At 29.9% G+C, this 26,274-nt stretch overlaps 2 long non-coding RNA genes and 1 pseudogene across 2 annotated transcripts; 2 read left to right on the forward strand and 1 right to left on the reverse strand.

The window, feature by feature from the left end:
• The first annotated feature begins 2,885 nt into the window (after positions 1-2,885).
• Positions 2,886-16,054, forward strand: LOC129317913 (uncharacterized). Its single transcript, XR_008595091.1, has 3 exons — positions 2,886-2,957; positions 4,603-4,645; positions 15,580-16,054. It is a non-coding gene; the product is annotated as an uncharacterized LOC129317913 (long non-coding RNA).
• A 2,012-nt stretch (positions 16,055-18,066) lies between these two features.
• LOC129318730 (uncharacterized) lies at positions 18,067-22,194 on the forward strand. The gene is made up of 4 exons (XR_008595300.1): positions 18,067-18,385; positions 19,475-19,616; positions 20,131-20,210; positions 21,830-22,194. It is a non-coding gene; the product is annotated as an uncharacterized LOC129318730 (long non-coding RNA).
• A 582-nt stretch (positions 22,195-22,776) lies between these two features.
• On the reverse strand, positions 22,777-23,908 carry LOC129317483 (pentatricopeptide repeat-containing protein At1g31790-like; annotated as a pseudogene).
• Positions 23,909-26,274: the final 2,366 nt, after the last annotated feature.

A 26,274-nucleotide genomic window follows, 5' to 3' on the forward strand; every position in this document is an offset into this window, starting at 1 on the left:
TAATAAATATATCCACAAATTTAAATTATAAATATAATAGAGATAGGATAGATTTTAAAGTAAAATAATATATAAAAATAATCACAAAAAATCACGAAGACTTAAGTCATAAAGTAAAAAGTTGTCATCTGTGCATCAAGTCATATGACTTTGCAGTCCATCATCTCCTAATTATTGTTTCATAGCAGCGAGTGAATATGCTTGTGCTAGACAGGATCAATTAGTTTCTGAATTGAAAATCCTTTCATCAATGAAGCCAATAACACGTAGTATTTGTTCAACGAATTTTTCCCTAAGGGAAAATTGTGTAGATTACATGCCTTTTACTTATCAAATTCATTTTACAAAACCATTACTGATTGTAATTAACTGTTTAAAGGACTGGTTAAATCATGTTTACTTATAGTTGTTAAAAATAAAAGTCAATATATGGGCCACACATGTAAATATTAAAAATGTGTGGCCATTATTATAATTTAGCCTAAATAAAGTAGTCTATTTGGAAAAAATTTTAAACTTAAAGAATGTATTGTGAAATATATTAATGTCTAGAGACCAGAATAATATTTATAATTTGTTGAGGAGCCAAATTATAAATATCAGAAACTTAAATCTATAAACAAGGGCCGTGATCCCCAGATTGCATATATTAAGAATCTGGTTCTTTGACCCCTTTTTGAATGATCATGATAAGGAAGTTTCCTATGTTTACAAATGTAGAATATTACAGTGGCGCCAATCCATCAACTCATAGGACCACATGACACTTTTGACTACATCAAGTATCCTTTCATATTAAGTTTCTTCTATTCTTCTAAATTGATATGGAATTATATTCAAGTTTATGGATTTAGATGTAATTGTTCTTTAGTTTGAGTATGAACTTGATTGATCAAGAACAACCAATTTCAACAATAGTGTCATTGTAAACTAGGCACATATATATTTTTGAATTATCTATAAATTTTTTGAAGTCCGTTGCCAGGTTGCAACTAGGATATATATATATATATATATATATCAGTGATGTTCATCATCATATATGGAAATTTGAATAACGGAAGAGGTAGTGAAGGAAACCAAGTAATAACTTGGTGTATGTTCTCTTAAATAATTAACAACACATACATACAACACTTTAAATACAGAGGGCTAGCAAGTATTAATATGGGAAAATTCATATGCCTACCTAACGAAGAAGAACAAATTGTTGATTAATTTAAGAGTTAACAACTAGTATTCAAAGTCAATGGTATTGAGCTAGGACAATAAATTCTTGCTCAACTATATATAATTTAATAATATCTGTCAGCTTAAACATTTAGATCTTGCGTGTACTGAGTTGTTTTTTTTTTTTTTTGGTAGAAATGTAATGAGTTTTATTTGGTATATCAAAAAAAAAAGCATATTTTGTTGATCTGTAATGAACTGTACGTTCCTGTAATTATGTCTCAATTTTGGCCTTTGGAAGATCAAAACCACCAAGCTTCATTAGTCCTATGAGATTCGGTGCTCGTACTAAAATAGATAAAGAAATAAGTAAGGTACGTATTAATAATCAGATTGAACATTAGACAGTCAAAACTGTTATTTAAAGATCAGCCATAGTTGAAACAAGATCAATCTAATCATGATTAAAAGAATATAATTTAATTAAAATATTTAAAAATATTCATATATAATGTTGAAAACGATAATATTGAAATAAAAAGCCATATTAATGTGCAAGTAAATGGAATGTATGTATTGCACATAGTCCTTTTTTTTGGTCAAAACACATAATCCAACAAAAAAAAGTTATTTAAACTTAAATATGATGAAAATCTATTTTGTCTTTCTTTTATTCAACTCCAAATCATATTGTTGCTTCAGACTTTGTAATTTGAAAGGAAAACAAGTATAAATTCTAGCTTGATCAACTAGTCCAAAACTTTTAACTCAACTGGCCATGGGACTGGTGTGGTAGTTCACTGGTCTGACTGACAAACCCTACCATCTTTTTGCGGTAGGTATTGATGTTTTATGTGTACAGTTTAGATGTTTTGGAAGTTTTACCAAGGTACGAGAGCATTTAGGAAGAACTTGATGGTAAAAACAATAATATCTTCAATTCTTATTATAAGGTACTTTTTACTGAAATTAAGAAATGATAATTAACTTACTAAATATGTCTTAAAATGAATTTTTTTTTAATTTTATCTCTATTAAAATTAAGAAGAGAGATGTACACAGTAAACGATGAGTTATAAATTAAATTTATAATAGGAATAAAATTAAAAAATGTAATAAATAACTCTCCATGTATTTTATATTAAAAATCAAAGAATTTTTTAGAAAGCGTCTAAGGAATCAGATGGATTATCTTGGAAGAAGTCATAGATAAAAGGTGTAACCTACCCTTCACCTTTTTTGACTTAATTGAGGCATTAAAATCTGGCAACTCCTTACAAACTGCTCATATAGGTAAAATTAATATTTCATCCCCTTTACCTTTTTTAAAATCACAAAGTTTCATTTATTTAAAATTATAAAGTTGAATTGACTAAGGAACTTGGCATGCTTTCGAATATGTCCTGGCAAGTAGTGGCAAGTGTCAAGTGCAACAAGTAGCGAGTAGACTCTTGTTTACTTAATACCAGCTAGGTCTTTCCTCAAACAGTCTATATATGACATAAAAAATCAATATATGAAATATATATTATATCCATATATATATATATATATCATATTATTTAATTGACAGTGGTATTATTCTTATCGCTTTCTCTTATTCAATGTTTGCGAACGATTGTAATTTTTATTTTTATAGTCTTCAAGTGGTGCAGTCGTCTTCCATCTTCCTTATATAAATTCATGGCCTGCTTCTTAATTTCTTCGTGGAAGCATCATATTTCAACTATTTCCGAGTGATTTCAAATATGAGCCCCAATGCACAACCAACAGGAAAGATTCAAAAGGTGTACATCTTTATTTAGCTAGATCTATCTCTTCATCTATGTTCGTTAATTTCTGTATAGTGAATTTCATACTTGAAATTTTCTTAAAGTCAAGCCATGCTGCCAATATATGTGAAGGACTTGTTTGTTTGTTTGTATTCTCATTTTTTTTATTTTTAAAAACTATTTTATGGCACTACAGTTTTAACATTGTTTTTTAAAACAAAAAAAAAAGAAAATATATTTGGTTTTGTTAATTTAAAAATGGTTTTAAAATTAAAAAATTGATTAACAGTGATGGTTACTGATGATTAATGATAGTGGATTATGATAGTTATTCATCTAAGTAATTGTAATTTTCAATAATCAAATATATGTAATGTATTTTGAAAACAAAAAATATAAAGTGAAAATATTTTAACGATATCTTTTTTAAAAAAAAGTAAGAATAGTTTTTGAAAATAATTAGATTTAAAATACTTATTCAAACAAGTTTTAAGGATTTTTATTTTCAAAAAAAAAACTGTTTTAAAGAACAGAAAACAAACAGGTTTTCTTTAAAAAAAATTGAATCCTTGATTTGCAGTGAGGGAACATTTGTAGGTGTTTTGATTATTTACTGAGTTGACATTAACCGTGGCTATTATGATATAATAATGGAAAAAATATCACTCCATCTCCTTATATTTAATCATTTTTATTTTTAGTTCCTATAGTTTATTTTCATTTGTTCACACCCTTTCGGTTTGTTCTGCCTAAAATGTTGGTCTTTTTATTTTAAAAACTAAAAAAAATTCAAAAGGACCACGAGCTGGCCCAAATGATATGAATTTTGCTGAGATTAATCTTCTAAGATATTCTTTAATGATCGTCTGTGATTAATGTCAGTTTTTTAATTAATTAGACAATGTTATAATTTTTTTTCAATTTTAATAGTGTTAAGTTCACCTCATCTAAATTAGCACCGTTTGTTAGGATAGCAAATGGTCATCCTGAGTATTTTTTTTTTCAAAATAAATGGACTAACATATATAATTCAGATAGAATAAATAAAAGAAATTGGAAACCACGCAAAAACAAAAGAAAAAAACTACAAGAACTAAAATCTAAACACATAGGATTATAATATAGGGACTTGACGGAGTGATATTTTCCCTATAATAATCTATATTTTGCGTGTATGTGTGTATGATGCATGTATAGATCTATAGCAAGTTACTTAATTTTCAGTTGTCATACAATAACATATGGGTTTAATATAATTAATATTATGCGATTAGTCTTCATATCAAGGTGGGTCGAATAATGAATCTTTACCACTAGACATTTGAAAGTACATATAGTGCATGCGTAGACAAAATTAATTAAAAGCTTTGAAACATTGGACTTTTAGGCCCTACTTCTTTATTATATATCATCTTGTCTGATTTCTAAGACTACGTAGAATTTCGAACATGTTATTAGTTGTAGAAAATTATGCATTCCTCTTTTGCAATAGATAAATGAATGGATACTAGTTTTGCAATATATATACTCCCACCGGTTTTAAATAGAAGAGAAATAACTATGCATCTCTTTGTTTTATTAAACAACACTATAAATTTCAGAGAGTATTTATCACATTTTTTAAATTATTTCTCATAAAATTAATATTTGTTTTTACTAGATAATCCCAAGGGCAAGGATGGTTCTTGCATTGGATACTTGTGGTAAGATTTCTTGAATTATTGTCTACATTACGACGGACCTCCAATTTCTTCCTACTTAGAGTCTAATCGCATTGGATGGAGATTTTGATTGTGGCTTTTTTTTTTTTTTTTGGCGCTGTCGTGATACTGCTTGTTTTGAGTCATTGTATATTTTAATTTCAAACTATATATATTTAATAAGAGTAAAATTAAAAATTTATTAAATTTTTAAATATAATTAATGAATTTTAAAATTTTTCTTACATCTAATGAAACATATCAAAGTGACTTATAAATAATGCAGGAAGAGTAAGGGTCAGCAAACCCAACTCAATAAAAATTGAATGAAATTGATTACTAATAAGGGTTTGGTTTTATAAATTTGAAAATTGAATGCTTTTGGTTTAGATTTCAATTTTTTAAAACTTTTTTTAAATATATTTTTTACTATATAAATTTTAACCCCAACCAAAATCAAACCCAAACCCATAATACTTTTATAGAATTACCATCCACGTTTCTTAATTTTTCTATTAAAGGGTCAAATGTATATAGTGAATAATCTTTTAAGTAATTTTAGATATAGAATTTTTCATTTGTCTTAAAAAAGCTACTTACCATTATAGACATCAAGATAATTTGTAATAAAATTTAACTTATGTTATTGACAAATGCATTTACTTAGTATTTATTTATAATGAAATTAATTTGAATATTTTTATTTTGAATGCGATGTTTATTTTTATTGGTGAATCATAAAGTTAAGAATGTGACTTAAAGTTAGAATAAAAATTTGGCCAAAAAAGGTTAGAATAAGAAAAAAAGAAAGTAAAAAGTTATGCTTAGCCTTATTCAAACTTTGATACTTGTATAAATCAAACAGCCTAAAAACCAAAGCAAACTGATCATAATAAAAAACCTGATCAAGTGTCATTTTTTGTATAAATTGATTGGTTTTTGTTGGTTCATATTTTGTCCAAAACCAAATCAAACCACATCTTTGATCACTATTAGGAAGGAGTATGTATTATTTAAAACAAGTTTGTTGTAATCTTTTACGTTTAAATTTAACTTCAAAAATTAGTTGCCAACATTTCATATAACAATGTCAAATTTTAAAATCTCGTTGTCAAATTCCTTCACTTATATGTATTCCAAAGTTCATATTATTAACAATACTTTTGGCCGAAAAAACAATTTTTCTTAAAAAAAACAAAGAAAGAACGAAACCATCATGATAAGGGTTGGGAAATTAGTTAGGAAATTTTTTCAACTTTTAATGTCAATTATTTAATTAAATGATGAAATTTTTTATCCTAAATTGTAATTCAATTCATACATTGGTGCCAGAATGTTATTCTCCCTTTTTTTCATGTGTTGGTAAAGAATTGATTGTTAATTTTATCATCAATTATCCTTTAATATATTAGCGTGCAAATTCGTTTCTTAGCTTTCAAAGACCACATAATTGTTTTCTTTGCTTTAATACAAACTCCCCATTCACTCATGAGTCTCATAAAATATAAGTTAAAAATTAAAAAAAAGAAAAATATATTATAAGGTTAAAGGTTACTTTTACTCTTCAATTTTTTTCTTAAAATCTACATGCACTTTGAACTCACCATTAGGTCATTTCTATTCATAAATGTTTGAAAGACACTGCCTTGTTATCCCACCATTAATGCACCATGATATATGTTTTTTAGTGAAGCTGGTCCCACCATTATTATAATGAAATATTGGGTCAAGGTCACTTTTGCCCCTAAGTTTTGCCCGGGCTGGTTTTAGTCATAAATACTTTATGCTTGTTTTCATATAACCATCAAATATTTACAAATATTTGATGCTTATTTAGAAATAAGAGTCAGTATATAAATACTTGAGAGTTATTTTGAAATAACCATCAAGTATTTATGGCATTTTTTTCAATAGGGTGGCTACTTTTAAAGCAACCCCCTGCACAAAGATACAAATACATACAAATAAAAAATAGCCAATCAGCAATAAAAAACAATGCAATATAATGAATGTTTTTTAATAATATTTACTATCTAATTAATATTAAAATTTCTATACATTTAGCCTTAAAATCTAAAAATCTATACTCAACTTATTTGCAAACTAGAGTTTCAAAACTAAGTGGCCTATCCCATAAAAATTGGCCCAAAAAAAGTGTATATATATATAATTAACTATTATATCAGTCTAACTATTGTTGCTACCCACATATTGAAACACACTGGGTCACCTCTTCAAGGACTTCTTCTATATGTGTAGCCATATAACAAATGCGGTAGACGTCCTTGAAATACTGTAAGCAAATAGTCACAACAATTTTAAGTTAATAGGTAGCTAATGAAAATTAGATAAATTTAATATATATATACCTTGTTAGATAATGTGGCAGGGGCATAGGCGATAATGTCCATCATAAACTTTATCAAGCAATAACCACAATCATTGCTCCAATCTAGCTAGAGTGGACACTGTAAAAAAAACTCATATAAATGAAATTGTAAAATATGAGACAATTTATTGATTAAAAACTTAACCAATTAAATGAATACCTTAACAGTGACTCATTTCTCTAATGATTCAAATGCCCTCATCTTAGGGGACACAGTCTTGTCAATTGAAGTGCGATACAACACCACAGCTATAAGAAGGAACTATGAAATGAATGTGAGAAATATACATGAATGGAAACTAAAAATAACAAGAAATAACAAGTGAAAAAATCCAACTTACTCATTAAAAAGTACCACCATATCTTCCCTGTTGCTTGGCTCTCCATTAAGGAGATCAAAAAACCATATTTTTGGAGCAACAAGATTAACCACAATAAGCATCCAATCCCCTAATAAGAAATAGCACGTGTTATTAAACAAGTAAATATAAAAAAATTATTTATTCATCACAAGTATTAGTAACTCACCTTTGGCAGTAAAGAGTGAGAAATAAAGTATCCTTCTCTGCTCCCCTTTCCTGAAATTGATCTGAAAGCCTTCTTGCTTGATTTTCAAGAGTTTCCTTTATAATATTATTATAGGGAGAGACATCATTAGAAATAACAAGCTTGATCTTTGACTCGAGGCCACCAGGAACCACAAATGAGGTATGAAGGTGACTTGAGTGAAAAAATATAAAAGTTAATATGCTTGCACACACACACACACATATATAATTCAAGTAATTAACTAATAAATATTGAAGAATTAGCTTAGGTAGAAGGTCATCAAACTAGTGCTCATCATATCATGCTTGAGAATTTCATTTAAAATTTCATCACCAACAACTTCAAATGGTACTCTATTGAATAGCCCACCGTCAAAATTAATGATATCCCCAATCAAGACTTGACAAATTATCCTCGTAGCTGAAGCATAAGTCTCAAGAGAGTCACAGAATTTGTTTTCTACAATAGGCCTAGGCATTAGATGTTGTGAAACCATAGCTAACTCTTTGGTATGGCCCGACACCTTACCCTTCAATTTGCTTTTCCCCCTTAGCTATATAACAAAAAAAATTAGACATATATATATATATATATATATATTAAAGATTCTAAATAATTATTTAAATCAAATATACCTTTTTCTTTATTGGCAATGGGTCCTTTAGCGACTTTGGGTCCTTTATCGACTTTAGTATACCCACTGTAACAAGGTGGTTGGGCCATGAAATGAAGCTCCTCAATGCATCTCCTATCGTCTACATATCATTGGTAGGATAAGATAATGGATACTCGGGGTTGATTGTGACAAGCAAGGAAACCCTAATGCAATTAGGCGGGAGGGGAGGGTTATAGATTATGTCTCTGGTAATGTTGTACATGTGTCATGTTACAACTACTTTACATGAAGGATCGTCTACTAAACAGATGCAGTCATTGTTGCCTTAAATAAACAAACAATGTCATTTTTTTAGGTAAAAAAATTAGTTAAGCAAATTTAGAAAATAAAATGTATTACCTTAAGTATTTTGTCTAAAAGAACTGTTCAGCTATCTTTTCTACTAGGGTAAACGTCAGCCAAAAGCCTCCCAAGAATATGCCCTTTCAATAGCATGTCAATTAACTTCACCTGGGCTTTTAGCTACTGCTTCATAATAGCTTTCTCTTCTCTCAACTCTTAGACCTTGGATGAAGAAGCCGATATTTGCTTCTTAATCTTACTAAAGTATTACTTCTTTATAACACCGAAGCTGACACCCCTGACACGATCAGGTTGATCAAGGGTCTCCAATGCTCTAGCTAAGATATCCTCATGCTCAGGAAGCTTACCCTGTGAGACTTCTTGAGAGAGGGAATCTTATGCAAAATAGAGCTAATTAGCATGCATTTTCATAATCATTTATTAATTGATAAATAAGAATAACAGTTACAATTTTTTAATAACCTCTTTTACATGAGGGTTGTTAATAACTCCATCTTTGTTTATTCATGCCAATGCCCAAAATCTTTGGTGGGATATGATAAAATCCAATCCCTTGGCCTCTACTTGTTTTTTCTCTACAACTGCATACCCTAACCTCCCTGCTCTATAAGGGTATTCATTCTTGACCACTCTCTCCTTATTCTAGACACTCAGTTCCTTTAATCAATAATAAAAATAACTTGCTAGTACACATCTATACATTCAACAAAAGGTATTAAAATTTAAAATTTAGAAACATAAATACTTTAAATTCCTTCTCGCGCTGAGAGGTAACAAAAGCATCCTAATCTTCTTGCTCCTATCATCTTGCTCTCTTGTATAAAATGTGTATCCATTGATAAGTAAGTAGTGTAAAAAATGGCCTGTCTACTTGGACCGTTAGCTAACCATCTCAATTTTTCAGAAACTGAATTGGAATCAACATTTAACATTTGAAGAACGTACTCCTTAAACCATCTTGTAAAAGTTTTATTGTGTTTCCTGGCATATAAAATTTCTAATGTATTAAGATTATCCCTCTTAAGTTCAGCCATATGCTAGTCTACATACTCTTCAACCTCTTTAGTGTTGTGCAACACATATAGGTGGCCTTACTCCCTCTGTACACTTGAGATAGTAACAAGTTTGTTTCCCATGATCTCCTCTCTACCTATTCTACCCATATGTCGAGACTTTAAAGGCCAAACATAACTAATATGGCTCACATACTCAGTACAAAAGTTAACAGCTTCTTTACAAATATATCATTCAACAATGCAACCCTCCAATCAACTCCATTTTTTCACATAGCCCTTCAAAATTTTCATATAACTTAATAGGATACATCCATCTTAAATAGGTAGGCCCACACATTTGAACCTCCCTAACTAAGTGAACAGTTAGGTGGATCATAATATCAAGAAATGCCAGTGGAAAATATATCTCAAGCTCACATAGTGTTAATACAATTCGAGCTTGCAACCTTGGCAACTTATGTATGTTAATCACTTTATTGCAAATGGACTTAAAAAACAAACATAACTTAGTGATCATCCCTCATACTTTAAGAGGTAAAATTGCACGTATAGCAATTGAAATAAAATTCTCCATTAAAACATGGTGATCGTGAGACTTTAAGCCCTTCAACTTCAGATCTTTCATTAATGCAATATTTTTTATATTTCAAGAGTAGCCCTCAGGAACTTTAACTACATTAAGGAACTCACAAAGTATAGTTTTTCTTTCTTAGATAGTGTATGAGCTGCCAAAGAGATAAAGGTATGGTTCCCCTTATTTTGGGGTGCCAATTCTTCTCTTATTCTTAAAGAAACCATGTCTAACGTTACCTTTATACCATCTTTTATTTTTTCCTAACACTTAGAGTAAAGTCCCAATAAGACACTCACAGACATTTTTCTCAATATGCATGACATTAGAAAAATGCTGAACATTCAAGGTGGTCCAATAAGGGAGTTCAAAGAAAATAGATCTCTTCTTCTATTTGCTTGTCCCAAGGTGCCTTGCAAACATTTTTTTCAAATTCAATATTTAAATCCTTGATCTTCTCAAATAGCTTATCACCAGTTAATAACAAAGATGTCTTACCTTCTTCTAGATTTTCATTGAATGCTTTTCTCAACCATTGATAATGATGTTCTTAGTGTAAAAACCTACAGTTCCCGAGGTAAACATTCTTCATCCCATATTGAATCACCGTATAATGTATTCCCTCTTTGCTAATAGGGTATCCAAGTTTTCTTTTAATGCTATACCCTTACAAATTACCATAAGCAGGAAAGTCATTAATTGTATCAAAGAGCATAGCTCTTAAATTGAATATTTCTTCTCTATACCTATCATATACCTCTATATTTAACTCTTACATGATCTTCAAGCCATCAATTAGAGGAGCCAAATATATGCTTATGTCATTTTCAAGTTTCTTGGGTCTTACAATTAGGATGGAAACCATCATATACTTGCGCTTCATGTAAAGCTATGAAAGAAGGTTATAAATCATCAAAATGGCTAGCCATGTGCTGTGGCTACTGCTTTCAAGCCTATAAGGATTCATCTTGTCAATAGATAATATAAGGCATAAATTCCTACTCTCCTCCCTGAATTCAGGGTACTCATAGTTAATATTTCTCTATTGTGAAGAATCAGTAGAGTGACAAAGCATGTCATCTTTTATCCTTTCATCCACGTGCTAGGTTAAGTTTTTTGCAACTTCTGCACTACTATACATGCATCTAAATCTAGGCATAATTGGAAAATACCATAGTGCCTTCGCAAGACTTGATCCATTCTTCTTGTAGTGTAAGGCATTACGCTTCAGACACTCGGTTAACGATGCATATTCATTCTGAAATAAAAGGCAATCATTAGGGCACGCGTGTATCTTTTCATAACTCATGTCAATTGATCACAGTACTTATTTTGCGTCATATATTTGACAAGAAAGCTCATTTTCCTTAGGAAGTAATTCTACTTTCAAATATCTAAGAAACTTAGTGAAGCTCAGATCACTCTATCCATGTTTTGCCTTTATGTTATACAATTTTAACACTGTTGACAATTTTAATGCATTACAACTAGCATACAACAGTGTCTCTGCAACACTTTTCAACTTCTCAAACATCTTTGAACAATTCTTGAGGTCTTCTTCAACTACCTTAGCTATCTGTTCGAGACAATCTTCCTCAAGTATGTATTGTTCACTGCAAGTGCATGGGTCGTAGCAAGTAATATAAAATGATTAAAGTATCGTTCCCTCAAGAATTTATTTAAAAACAATGATCAAAAAGAAAATTCGATCAAGTTGAGCTAAACACAATTAGGAAAAATTTGATCTTGCAAACTAAATTAATACTAGTAAATAAAGAAAACAAATTGATTCACAAACTTCAAGCATAAATTTAAACCTAGGACTATTTATCCCCCTTGTATCTCATAATACCAAAATCACCTCCTCTCCTAAATGCTTTTAATGAAAAATAAGTGCTAACCTAGAGTTCTAAAAATACTTATACAAGCTCTCTCAAGTCATGAATAAGTGTTTAGTTAAATTAATTGCTCAATCTCTTGTTACAATTAATAAAACTCAATTTTTAGCTCCAACCCTAATGAGGCTATGCAAGGCTAGCAAGTATATCTCTATCTTACTAGCAAAACCATCCATTCAACATGCAAATATCAAGTCTTGCACTATTTTACCTAAGTTCTACACTTAACTTAGCCCTTCATCAATTAAGTAAACGCAACATCTAAATGGTGGTCAATCACTTAAAAGCATTAAGGAAATAGTAAAATAAACACATATATATCATTAATCACAAAAATAGAGAAGGAACATAGTGTTAACCCATACAAGGGTTTCAAATAACCCTAAAACAAAGTATCTAGCTACTCATAATCATTCAAAAGATACAAATACATAAAATATTTGAACCCTTATCAGAATATAAGAGAGGAAAGGGAAGAGGAATAGAAAAATTAAAGAAAATGAGCTTTAAATTCTTCAAAACTCCATTCTCTTGGACCTAACTCTTCTGATGCCTAAACCCTAGCACACAAAGCTCCAAATGGTTGCTCAAAGTCTGAAGAATGCATTTTGGGTTGAGCTCTCAACATATATATGTCCTAGCCAACTAATTTTTGATAAATAAAATGCATCGTTTTTCTGACAGTGGCGAAAGTCATGAACGGACTTTCTGACGACTTTGGTATTTTTAAACTATTTTCACAATTAATGAAATTTATCCTTTTTGCATTTTATTTCTTCATCCAAAAGCCTTCCAAAAACATCAACAAAGCTCTAGAAATGTATCTAATCAAATCTTAAACTAAAATAACATAAAATTAGGCCAAAAATATTAAATTAAAGCTAAGAAATCAAATCCAAAGTAAAATGCACATTTTCCTAATTTGGGCAATAAAAATATATACAAATGAGGCAAAATGGATTAAAATATAAAGAAAATATGATGAAATGACATGAAATTCTTGAGGTTAACAGTGTACATGTGTCGAAATCATCAGGACATGAAGCACAGCTTTTACTATGCTTTTCGCTACAACCAATATCATCCCTTGTCTCACTATGCATTGTCCAACACTTGTAACTTTAATCCATCCCATTAATTACAAAGTGTTCTTCATAAGTATCTGGACTAACTCGCTTTACAAGACCGCACTTTAAACACAAGCAAACAATCCTAGTAGGGTCCTCCACATGTTTAACTGCAAGTTTAATAAAATCCGCCACCCCATCTCAATATTCCTTGGATAGACGATTGGTAGATATCCATTCCTTATCCATAATTCCTAGAAAGATTAAGAGCAAAATATGATTAGTGACTTTGACTACTCCTAGATAGTGGGAGAGTTAGATACAAGATCAATAAGGCAATAAGTCACTAACCACATGCTTGCACATTCCCTCTTTAATCTTATTTAAAACTAATAATTATATTTTAATGCTAGCCATTGAAATAATTTTGGTAGCATTATGACTTAAAAAAGAGAGTTTCCCAAGCTTCATCCCCTCTCTTTATTAATCTAAATGACAACAGTAGCAGAAATGGAAGGTGAAAAGGAATCTAGAAGGAAATTTAAATGAGAATACTTGACAATTATTTCAAAATAACTGTCAAGTATTACATATTTAACACTTTTTTAAAATAACCGTCAAGTATATGCTAGATATACTTGATGATTATTTCAAAACAAATGTCAAGTGTGTGTATAATTTTATTTTTTTGGAAATTATTAATTTGATGTTTGTTTATCCAAGACTGAAATGTAAATTTCACATTTATTTTTAAAAAATGTCAAATATAGATACTTGACGATTACTATAAGATAACCATCAAGTATGTGTTTTAATATTTGACACTTGTTTCATAATAATCATCAAGTATTTTTTGCCTTTTTGATTTGTCATTTTTTTCAAATAAGCATCAATTATAGGGCATCAACTATTCCCTTGTCTGTAGTAGTGAAATTTGAAAGTCAAACTTATAAATGGATGGAACATCAGTCGAAATTTGATTTTTGGTCATCTCAAAGTTGCTCTGAGGTTTGAATGCAAGCTTGTGATGAGACTTCATGAGGTAAAATTGAATCAGCCAATGCTTCGAGATGGTTTATCTCAACGAGAAGAGATATATCTGTCAAATCAAACTTTAGAGGAATTATTGTCCACTTCCTTTTGACCATTTACTACCTTTGGTACTTTTTATAAGTAATAGTTAATAACAACTTCATGTATTTTAAGGTAATAAGTAGTTGAAATTAGTTATTTCTTGTAAAATTTCAAATTTATTTCCCCTAAAAGTTACTAGTAGAGTTTGTTTAATTAGTTAGGAAGTTTGATTGTTCGTGAGGAATAATTTAGTAAAAAAAAATACTTTAGACAAAATATATTAATTATATTATCAAACATGCATGAGTTTCTTATAATAAGAACCTCTATGATAAGTATGTCACATTATCATTTGATATATATTAAATATATTCTAATTCAAAATGGCAATAGTAACAATATAAATCACACAAACTCTAACATGGGTTGTATCAATGTATGACCTTTTTTTTGGTTAAGGAGAAAAAATGCCTTGAAAGTTTTTTAAAAGATATATTGGGTACTCTTACCTTTTAGTTAGGACAATGTTGCCTTGAAACTTTTAAAAAGAGTGCAATTTCATCCCATGTTACACTATGTAATGTTCAACCATTACATTTTATTTTAACCAAATATTTTACTTGTGTCAACCTCTCTTTCTCTCTATACTATTCTTCTTCCTCCCTTCAGCCCCCTCTCTCTACATTTGACTCTCTCCACATCCACCGACGGTCATCTGTTCCTATTGTTTTGAGTTTGGAAGCCATTGTGTGTCACCTAGTTCTTGAAATTTTACATGATTCTAATATTAAATAAAAATGATAAGAAAATAATAAGATATACACAGATCTTTTAAACCAAAACGGGATAAATAAAAGTGACTATTCATTCATGTGTCATTCTTGCACAACAAGATTGCATAACAAAAAATATTAAGATTTTAGAATCTGAGAGAGATATCGAAAAAGGGAATGAAGGTATGATTACTGATGGTGGCAAAGACGAGTTGAAGGTAGCAATTGTAACAAACTCCTTGTTCCATAGATTCATGAAGGTGAACCATAGCCACAGCCTGTGTGTAAAGTTGCCATACAAATGCCATCGTCAAGCTTATTAGTCCCCAGCTCTTGCATCAAAAAACTAATAATGAACCTTAATGCCCAAAGGAGTAAGTGAAACTGAAGAGGAGGAGATGAGACATGTAGTAAAGATGACATTGTAGGCGTCCCCATAACTAAAGAAGTTCTTGGTGTTATAAGCACAAACCACATTTCCTTTGATTGTGCCATTCTTCTTCTTCGTCTCTCTCTGTGCGCTGCACTTGTGAGAAAGTTTGAGTTTTTATGTGTGTGCATATATGCATTTTTTTCCATATTTTCTCAAGTTATAACTATTGTCAAATGGTGTGCCCCCAGCACTAGCAGCAGGCAAGTCTCCATTTCCTCTTTGACCTCCCTCTTCATCTATTAGCTCCTCAACTGAAGCTCTATTATCATTTTGAGTGGAAGAGTCAGTAAAGTTATGAGCCAAGCTCGATATCTCTGCAGCAAGATACTATTCCTTTAGCATGGTTGGATTCATCTGCCAAGAAGATACCAAACCGTGTCATTGCCTCCATAGAGTTGTCTCATAATGCATCATAAGGTATAACAGTAGAGGCAGGGATAGAGTTAGATGCAAAGAGAGGGAGAGGGAAGGAAGAAGAACAATAGTGTAAAGAGAAGGAGGGGTTGACATGTGAAAAACATATTGTCAAATAGAATTGAATGACCAAACGTTGGACAATGTTAATGGTGGTACTTTTTTTTATTTGGAAACAATATTTCTTGGACTAAAAGGTAAGGACTCAGTGCTCCTTTTAAAATACTTTCAAGATATTTTTATCTTTTAATCCTTTTTTTTTTATTGGTGATAGAAAAAGTATACTTTGTATACAATAGAGACTAATATATTATGGATTAATAATTCAGTTAATGACAATATATATATAACTCAAACTAGAAATATATTATGAACAAGAGAATGAAGGTTAAAATATACTTTGGGTCCTCTAATTTTATAAAGGTTTCAATTCAATTCCTTAATTTTATAAAATATCTTTCTAATTCTTTAACCTTAACACCATTAGTTTTAAATAATTTTTTTATTTGCCAATCATTGTTACTTAAAAAAATTAAATTAAATTTCCTAATATTTGAGAATATTTTATTAATATTTAAAAATTTAACATAAAATTTTTTTATGATGAAACAAATGGTGTTAGGATTAAATAACTAAAAGATACTTTATAAAATTAAAAGACCAAAATAAAACTTTGTGTAAAATTAAAAGTATTAAAGTATACTTTAGCTAATAATGAACTGAAAACACATAAAAAAAATAATCCAAACATATCAATATATATAAGAAAAAATGAAAATAAAATCTCCTGAATTATATAAATAATTATTTTTTATTTAATTATTGCTATTCGCAGAACAAAAATTATTATTCTTTAAGCAAAAGTTATGAATAAGACTTATTATTTTTAATAAAGGTAAACAGCCTTTTCACTTTAAAATTTATTAACACATAAGTTTCTAAGAGCTTCTGTGACATTATGATATTTTTGAATGATCAACTTCTTATTTACATAATTTTGAGGATTTTGTTGTTATTTTCTCTATATAAAAAAACATAAAACGATGTTTTTGTAGTTTCGAAAGTGAAAGTTCAAGCTAAGTTTCCCTTGAGATTTTGGCCAAAAAAAAGTTTCATTTGAAATATTTTTATATTGATTAATTTTCTTACTTAATTAGAAAAAAGTATTGAAATTCTCCTATATATTAGCGACGCCAGCAATATATTCAACAAAATTAGCTGTCCTGCCGACCTAAACGTTCAACAACGAGAGACTATTTTCCAAAGAAAGCAAGCAGGAATATTATTTTGTATTAGTTATTATTGTTTATAATAAAAAGAATATCATCATCATCATCATCATCATCATCATCATCATCATCATCATCATCATCATTATTATTATTAATTGTTGCTTAACCGTTTGGATAGACCAGCCATTGAACTAGTTGATGGACTGATTCATGGTTTAATAGTCAGACAAGGGTTAGACCGAATATAATTAAATTAATTTATTTAAATATTTTAGGGAAGTTTAAATTAATTTTTATTTTTTTAATTTCAAAATTATTGTTGAATTTTTTGAGATGGTGATCACATATTTTTTAAAGGAAACAAGAACTAAATTTGTTTGAAAAGATATGTAAATAAATATTTGGATGAATAAAAATGAAAAAAATGTTTACATATAAAGAAATAAGTCCAAAAAGTTAATTAAAAAAAGATAAAAGGGGTGCATACTGATTTTTATGGTTGGTCATTAAACAATTTTTATAGGAAAATTATAACCAATTAAAATGATATCATATGAAACAAAATATAGATAAATAGCTAGCAGAATGGAGATAAAAGACATGTTCATATATATATATATATATATATATATATTTGAAGAGATGTTATGACTTATGACGGAAATAAAATGATATCATAAAAAAGATATGAAAAAATAAGTATAAGGAAATAACGAAAAAATTGAACAAAGATGAGGGGGGGAAAAAAAGCAGACTTATTAGAAGGATTGACTAGTCTGCATATACATAGAGTGGCGCTTGAATCCATATAATGGAAAGGAGTGACAACAAGTGATTTTGGATGACAATTTGGATGAGTTGTGAGCTGGAGGTATAAAAAATTATAGAAAAGGGGATTTTTTTTAAAAATTTTCTTGTTATTTTCTATTAAAAAACTGAAAATTAGATTATTAAAAGGAAAAAAAAAAGATAAGATATCATATTTATGTGGTGGCGATCGAAGATTCGTGTGTGCCTTATCCTTCTCCATCATTTATGCTCATGTGCTGCCGCCGTCGTCTTCCATTCTTGTTCAATAATGACGTCCGTTTCTTTCCGAGCAACAAGTTGTGAAGATCTCTCTATAAGTATACCATCGTCTTCTTCGTTTTCTTCCAACCTCAAATTGAATCTTTCTTCTTCTTCTGATCTTCTTGTTCGGTTAGTTTCTTGTAATAAGCATCGACGTTTTGTTCATCTTCACATTTCTTCTGGGTCGTCATTGCCTGCTTCAAACTCAGTTCTTAAGTTGGTTGCAGAAGACCTTGATTTAGTTATATTTCAACCATGAGTTCTGGCATTCCAACAGGTAATTAATGAAATTTGATTTTAGTACTAAAATTGTTCGCATTTTTTCCTTGTTTTAATTTTACTCTTGTTTTTATGAATGTTTATGATTAATCAGCGACTTTACTTTAATCAAAATTGAGAATTTTTCATATCCTGTGTGGTAAGAAACTATGAAGAAAATCCATGGAGTAATTAATTTCTAACTTTGAGATTGACCATGATTAACATAAATAATTGATACTCCCTCTATTCAAAAATGTAAGATATTTTTTGAGTACTTGAATGTTAAAAAATGTAAAGTATTTTTAATCTTTTGAGGTGTAATTATTCTTTTTTTTTAAATATCCCTATATATTGATAATAACTTTATATTTATTGTAGAGTGTTTAATAGGAGTAAAAATAAAAAGATAATATTAGTTTAAAACTAGGTAACTGTTTTATTGAGAATGAAATTTAATTAAAAATATTTTAAATTTTTGAAAGGAGGGAGTATATGTTATATGGACTTTCTAGAAATAAATTAATTGTTTAGCTCAGATCAATCTATCTGTTATTAAAGTGAGAAAAATTAAAAAGAGAATTATTGGCCTCATTTTTCTTCATGCGGGGTCATATATAAGCAGAGTCTACCTTTAGATCAAAGCAATATAGTTTATTTATCTCTCATAATTTAAATAACTTGATCATGAATATCATATTTGCATTTTTTCTAACTTTTTTAAATGCACAGTTTTTTATGATTAATTTTACCATACAATTTGTTATCGATTTCATTTAAAAAGAATTATGTTAGTGATTTCTTTTTTTATGCAATGAATTTTTCAATGGTCAATATATATTTTTAAGATGGATTTAAAAAAATTTAGATGCTTCAACCATTTTATATATATATATGTGTGTGTGTGTCTGTGTGTGTGTAAAATATTTATTTGAAATCAGATCATGAAAGGTGGACTTTTTTTTTTTGACAGTACTTTACCCACTTCTTGCTCTAATTAATTACTTGACACGTCAGATATCTCTCGGTATCTACAATTGACAAGAAGATTAATTTAATTACTAATTTGTTTGATTTTTTTTTTACTTTTTTTTTTTTGTATGAACAGCGTATCCCCAAGCAACGTCAACAAATGCGCCAATAGTGACTCCTCCACCAGTTGGTTATCCCACCAATAATGACACTTCACCAAACCCTCAGTCAGCTTCTTTTCAAACCCAGTCCAAGGGTGGTGGCTTTGAGAAAGGATGGTATCATCTCTCTCTCTCTCCTTCCCTCCCCTTACACACACATTCATTTTGATCTTATTTATAATATTAAAAAAATTAATATTTGATCCTTTATTTATAATATATTTTATTATTTTTTAATATTCATTTTTATCTTTTTACCCATGTTAAATGTTAAGAAATTTTATTAAAAATTATCTTTTTATTTTTATCAGAAGTTAAGATGTAAACTTATTAAATTTTAAGATAAAGTTCATCAAATTTAAAACTTAAATTTTTTGATTGTGATAGTATATATACTTTCTGTGGTCCCTATCATCGAACAGTTCATAAAAAGATTATTTGGTTATTAATTATATTTTTAACATCATTTTTATTTAAAGTCATTACTTATTTTATTGACAGTACTATTTAAAAATATTTTATATTTTTTTAAGAGAAGGGAGTAATTGGTAAAATGAAACTAATTAAAATTAAATTATAACAGTTTGCTTTGGCCGCTGATCTAATTATTGTTTGATCACCTTGTATGCAGTCAGTCCTTTTTATGCTGTCTCTATCGTGTCTTATGCTGTGCTCTTGGTGGTGATGGTGGGGAATAATGATTTGCCAACGGTATGTATATTCTTCCGGCATGTGGATCTTATATTTATGCAATACACTATATTATCCATAATTTATTTAATAAAATTATATCAATTCAATTAAATAAAATTTTATATATTATTATTTTTAATAACTTTTTTTTATAATAGAATGACTATTTTTAAAAAAAATAAAATATTTTTTTATTTTTTTATTTTTTTACTATCATTAATATTAAAATTAATTTATATTTAATAGTAATGCTATTTGAATTTTATATTTTTATTTGATGAATTATAAATAATATGGCGCACATTCTCAAAGGGGTAATAAGAATTTGGTCCTCACAAATTAAATTATATTTAATTTTTTGAAAAATAAATTAAAAATATGAATTTAAATAATTATAAATTTAGGAGCTTCAATTATGGATAAAGTACTTAAACTTCAAATATAATTCTCATATTATAAATATAGTTCCTATCTATATATGTTCAACTTAATATTTACAACTCATTTTTTTCAAAAAAAAATTATCAAGACCTAAATTATATCAATTCAACCTTTAAGATATACCTATCATTTTCCTATTATCGTAATATTATACTTCTATGAAAATTATTTCTACACTCAAATTTCATTTATGCCTCCATCAAAAATTCTATCTATTTAAATTTTTTAATTTCCAATGCTTGCACATAAAAAGAGACATTGATTTTATGAATAAATTATATAAAACGTAAAAAAATATAAAAATATATTTGAGCTCCTTCAAAAAAGTATGGTTTATAAGAGACAATCATGAATCTCTAATTCATCAACTAAAATTGTTTTTTACTTCTTTCAATTTATTAATATATTAATACTTTATAATAAAATTGAAAATAAATTTATTTAATTATCTAGGTTAAAAATTTATCAAAAATCATTTGACTACGATATTCTACCATACGAAATAAATCATCAACTTCTTGTTTGACGAACATAAAAGAGTACGATTCTAAATTCCAATACTCATTATATATGACTTTTAATATAAATATTTTTTAGATTTATATAATCTTATTTTCATATATTATTATTATTATTATATTTTTGTATTGTTTCTCTAATATCTAACTCTAAAAGTTTTATTTTCATTCATTTAATAAATATTTATAAATGTATATTTTTAAGAAATTAATATTTTTACTGGCCAGGTGCAAATTTTGTCCCCACTAATTAATTTTTTATCTGCCATTTTTCCCCCAACAATCATGTTATTTGATACATAATACTCATCTAGTCTTATTTATAAGTTACTTCTAATATATTTCACCGGATTCAAGAAAAATCATAAAACTTATTAACTTTATTTAAAAATTTAATAAGTCTTTAACTTTATTCCTATTAAATATATATACTTTTGCAACGTATTTTTTTTGCTCTGACATTTAATGGAGGGTAAAAGAAAAAAATTTATGAGCAAAATTTAATGATGTAACATATAAATAAGATAAAAAAATTCCCCCTCTCTCTTCTTTATAAAAAGGACAATATTTGTTTACCATGCATTTCCGGTATTATATTGCTAATTAATCATAATTTATAAGGTTGAGCATAGACTATAACTAATTATTGCTTTCATCACTGTCACTCCCCACTTGCAGTAAGCTCAGATGCATTGTTGCTGTTGTCTTGTGGAGCAGTTCTCTGGTTGCTGTTGATGTTGTTGATTTTCCAAAAGTTCTGTGAGAACAACTTTGTTGTTGCTTTCATCACCTAGTTATGTATTGTTGTAACTAAAGGTTACCTGCCCATGTCATGCAAGTGTGTAGAAACTGCTGGTCTTAGGGACAAATGAATTAGGCCCGTTACATATTGTTGTGTAGTATGTTTAGGCCTTTTGTATCTGAGCTTATTGTATATTGTGGTTTCCTTGTTATTTCTGTTGCATTGAGGATCATATAAGAGCCCATTTGAATTGTAATTGTGGTATAGATTTTCCAATAATGAGAATGTGAACTATTCCGTATCCTAGGCCCATATTACAGCATGGTATCAAGAGCAGGCTATACATCTTGGCCCTTCATTGAAATTTGATACGATGCATTCCTCCCTTTCTCCCAAAACAAACCCTAATCTTTCTTTATCTTCTTTCTTCTTCACAAGCCGTAACCCTCCTCCATCTCTCCGGTATCTCACATCTGCATTTTGTGCTCATCCTATTGGTAAACATGGAATGCTCATCAGGGGCTTGAGCTCACTTGAGCTCTTGATTTTATTTTCAATTAATTTCTACTATTCATTTTACATGTATTTTTTGATATTTTTAATATTGTATTATTAAAATAAAAATTTTTAAAGTGTGATCGATTGAAATATTAAAAAAAAAACTTATATTCCAAAAGTCTGAACTTGTATAACACCTAATGTATTATAAGGTTCATGGATTTTTAAAATCTTTACAACCTACCAAACAGAATATTCAAACAGCATAAGGAATCTAGCAATTCTTCTTATTCAAATAGTTTAATTCAAGTTGCTATGAACTTTGGAAGAATGTTGTTGTACATGTACCAGCACGGACACGGCCATACTGTTCAGGATCCAGAAACTATAAGTCTCCCCGGATTCTTCTGCATGCTTTTATAACAGAAGAAACTGTGAAACTGTTCTTCCTTATTCCTTGCCTTCCCATCTCCTTGAAGTCATTGAGAACCTCACATAAAAGCATTTCTCTGCAATCATTCACAATTTTAGCTGTCCAAGTGAAAGTGTTGTGTCTAGCTACTTTGTTGAAGGCAATATTTGCGTCTTGTGGGCACTTGAATTTCCCATAGAATCTGATCAATGAGCAAGTTAGAAGTACATCATCACTAATGTCTAACTTGACGAACCACCCATGAACTTGTTTCCCAGATCCAGATTCATGCTGTAGTCACATGCCTTGAGAAGACAAACTATGACCCAATTAGGAAGTTCCAAAATACTCACTCGGTCAAGCATGTTGAGAAACAAACCTATGGCTCCCTCGTAGTCTGCATTATCAAAATAAGCAATAAGGTAGCCCACGAGTTGATATGCCTCACAGACATTTTATCAAACAGGTTGCGATCACACTCCACCAAACCACATGATGCAAACACGAGGAGAAGCCGATTAAGGAAGCCTAAGGGAGGATCAATGCCGCATCGGATGATATGGGCATGTAGCTCCATAGCTGTATGACGGTCCCCAGAAACAGTACACTCTTCTATCAAAGAGACATAGATGTCAATGGGTACAGAGAAGCCAAGACCATCCATCAAGTACAAAACATCAGATGTTGTACTCCGAGCAGGGATAAATTCTTTTTCCTTGGTTTTCTTCTTCCTCAAACACAACCCATTTGAAGGATTAGGTTGGGGACGAAGGAGTTGGACGGATTCTGCTGAAGTTTGAGGCAGATTTTGTGTGGGACGAAGGAGCTGAAGTTGAAGAGCGTGGTTGTTAATGTGAGGAGTGACAAACTCCGTGCAGGGTGATTTTGAAGGAGGAGAAACCATTTTCGAATAGCTTAATTTCTTTGATTTGACGCGGTTGAAATCTTTCGTGTTTCACTTCAACCACAAACCACTATCGAAAAGATTGAATACAAATTAGTAAAAAGAACTAGAAATCTATTACATCATTCAATGAATTATTAGGAAAAGATGGAGTATAAGACAGCGAGTTTACATAGTGCGAGAGATTTGTGAAGGGACTAGTGTCACGGGCTAAGAGTTGGCGCAGCACACGGCGCCCGTGCGGCGTCCTGGAGGACCCCATAATCCTCAGGACAAGCCTTACCACGTACGGATCACACTGGTTTCGCCCTGCCATGGGCTCATCAGGGAGGCGGCACCAGCCCCCGACCAGTTGTGCACACAGTCCGAAGACTGAGGCAGAACACCCCCAATGCTAATGTCGCCCCCTTTACCCATATTGTGCGAGGCTAACCAGCGGACCGTTCATTATCTTGGTCTTTACACGATCACGGAAATATCATCCGTGACACTAGGCTATGGAGAGACGACTGAGAGGGACGAAGACACCCCAAAGCAGCACAAATGACGACTGGAACGAGGGCCGAAAGCAAAAGTCAAAACGGCGACTCACCAGGAACAAAACAAAAAGAACGCGGGCTGGAATATACAGCCCAGACCTCACATGTGCCAACTAACGGGCCAACCTGATAAAAAATACCGAGATGTATGCTTTAAAAAATGAGAGGATTTTAAAAAAATTAATTATTATAAAATTTATTGATAACTGAATTAAGATATTTAACAATACAATCAGTTATTAATGATTTTAGTTCAATTATAAATAAATTTTATAATAATTAATTTTTTTATATGACTTTATGTAACTTTTCCTTAAAAAATTGTTATAGAGCAAAATTACCCAAAAAAAAACTGTTTTTGAGTTAACAATTCATCCTCACTTTTCAATCTATTTGCTTGCATAATTTTCAAATGATTCTTATAATTTTGAATTTATTGTAACTCAATTATTAAATTTTAACTCTTGTAACTTGGTTCTTATAGTGTTAATCATTTAAAATATTGGGTCCTATATTTTAAAAAATAAAATTATAAAAATTATAATTATATCTATTTTTAAAATTAAGGGACCAAATTATAACTTTAGAGGATTAAAAGTATATTTTAGCTCAAAATTATAGAAGACTTAATTTAAAAAACAATTGTGAGTCTTAAAAATTAAAAATCAACATCAAAGTATATTTTAAATATTATTTTAAAAGAAAGTATAGGACTGATAACAAAAAATGATAAAACTATAATAAGGACCAATAATTATGTTTTTTCAAGAATAATTGTTTTAGCTTTATAGATCATGTCGCCTTGGTTGTATGTAGAACCAATAATTCGAGCTAAACCCCAAAAAATGTTAAAGTCAAGCTTCATTATATGGGATTTTTTAAGAGGGTAGAATACTTCAAGACTGATTCGAATAGTTTGGCCCGAATAAGTTCAACTCACCGAAATTACCTTCTCTATTTATATGTTTGGAGGCTGATAATATCAAATCAAAGAAGAAAGAATTCTTCGGTCGACTCTGATTTTTCACATAGCCCTTTAAAATCTTCATATAACACTCAATAGGATACATCTATCTTAAATAAGCAGGCCTACACATTTAAACCTCCCTAACCAAATGAACAGTTAGGTGGATCATAATATCAAAGAATGCTAGTGGAAAATACATCTCAAGCTTATATAGTGTTAATACAATCTGAGCTTGCAACCTTGGCAACTTATGTGGATTAATTACTTTACTGCAAATCAACTTGAAAAAACAAACATAACTTAGTAATCGTCCCTCTTACTTTAGGGGGTAAAATTGCATGTATAGCAACCGGAATGAAATCCTCCATTAAAACATAACAATCGTGAGATTTTAAGCCCTTCAACTTCAGACCTTTCATTGATACAATACTTTTCATGTTTGAAGAGTAGCCCTCAGGAACTTTAACTGCATTAAGGAACTCATAAAATGTAGTTTTCTCTTTCTTAGATAATGTATGAGCTGTCGGAGGGAGAAAGGTACGATTCCTCTTATCTTGGGTGCCAATTCTTCTCCTATTCTTAAAGAAACCATGTCCAACCTTGCCTTTATGCTATTTTTTATTTTTCCTGACACTTGAAGTAAAGTCCCAATAAGACTTTTACAGACATTTTTCTTAATATGCATGATATCAAGAAAATATCGAACATCTAAGGTAGTCCAATAAGGGAGTTCAAAGAAAATAAATATTTTCCTCTTCTTCCATCTACTTGTCCCAAGGTGCCTTATAAATGGTTTGCCGATTTCAATATCCAAATCCTTGATCTTCCTAAAAAGCTCATCGCCAGTTAACAGTAAAGGTATCTTACTTTCTTCTGGATTTCCATTGAGCGCTTTTCTCAACCACCGATAATGATGTTCTTGGTGTAAAAACCTATAGTGCCCAAGGTAAACATTCTTTATCCCATGTTTAAGCCTCATAGAATGTGTTCTCTCTTCATAAATAGGACATCCAAGTTACCCTTTAATGCTATACCCAAACAAATTACCATAAGTAGGAAAG

Source organism: Prosopis cineraria, unplaced genomic scaffold (assembly GCF_029017545.1).
Source record: "Prosopis cineraria cultivar Desert tree isolate PC_DT_omini unplaced genomic scaffold, ASM2901754v1 PC8, whole genome shotgun sequence".
Classification (NCBI taxonomy): domain Eukaryota; kingdom Viridiplantae; phylum Streptophyta; class Magnoliopsida; order Fabales; family Fabaceae; genus Prosopis; species Prosopis cineraria.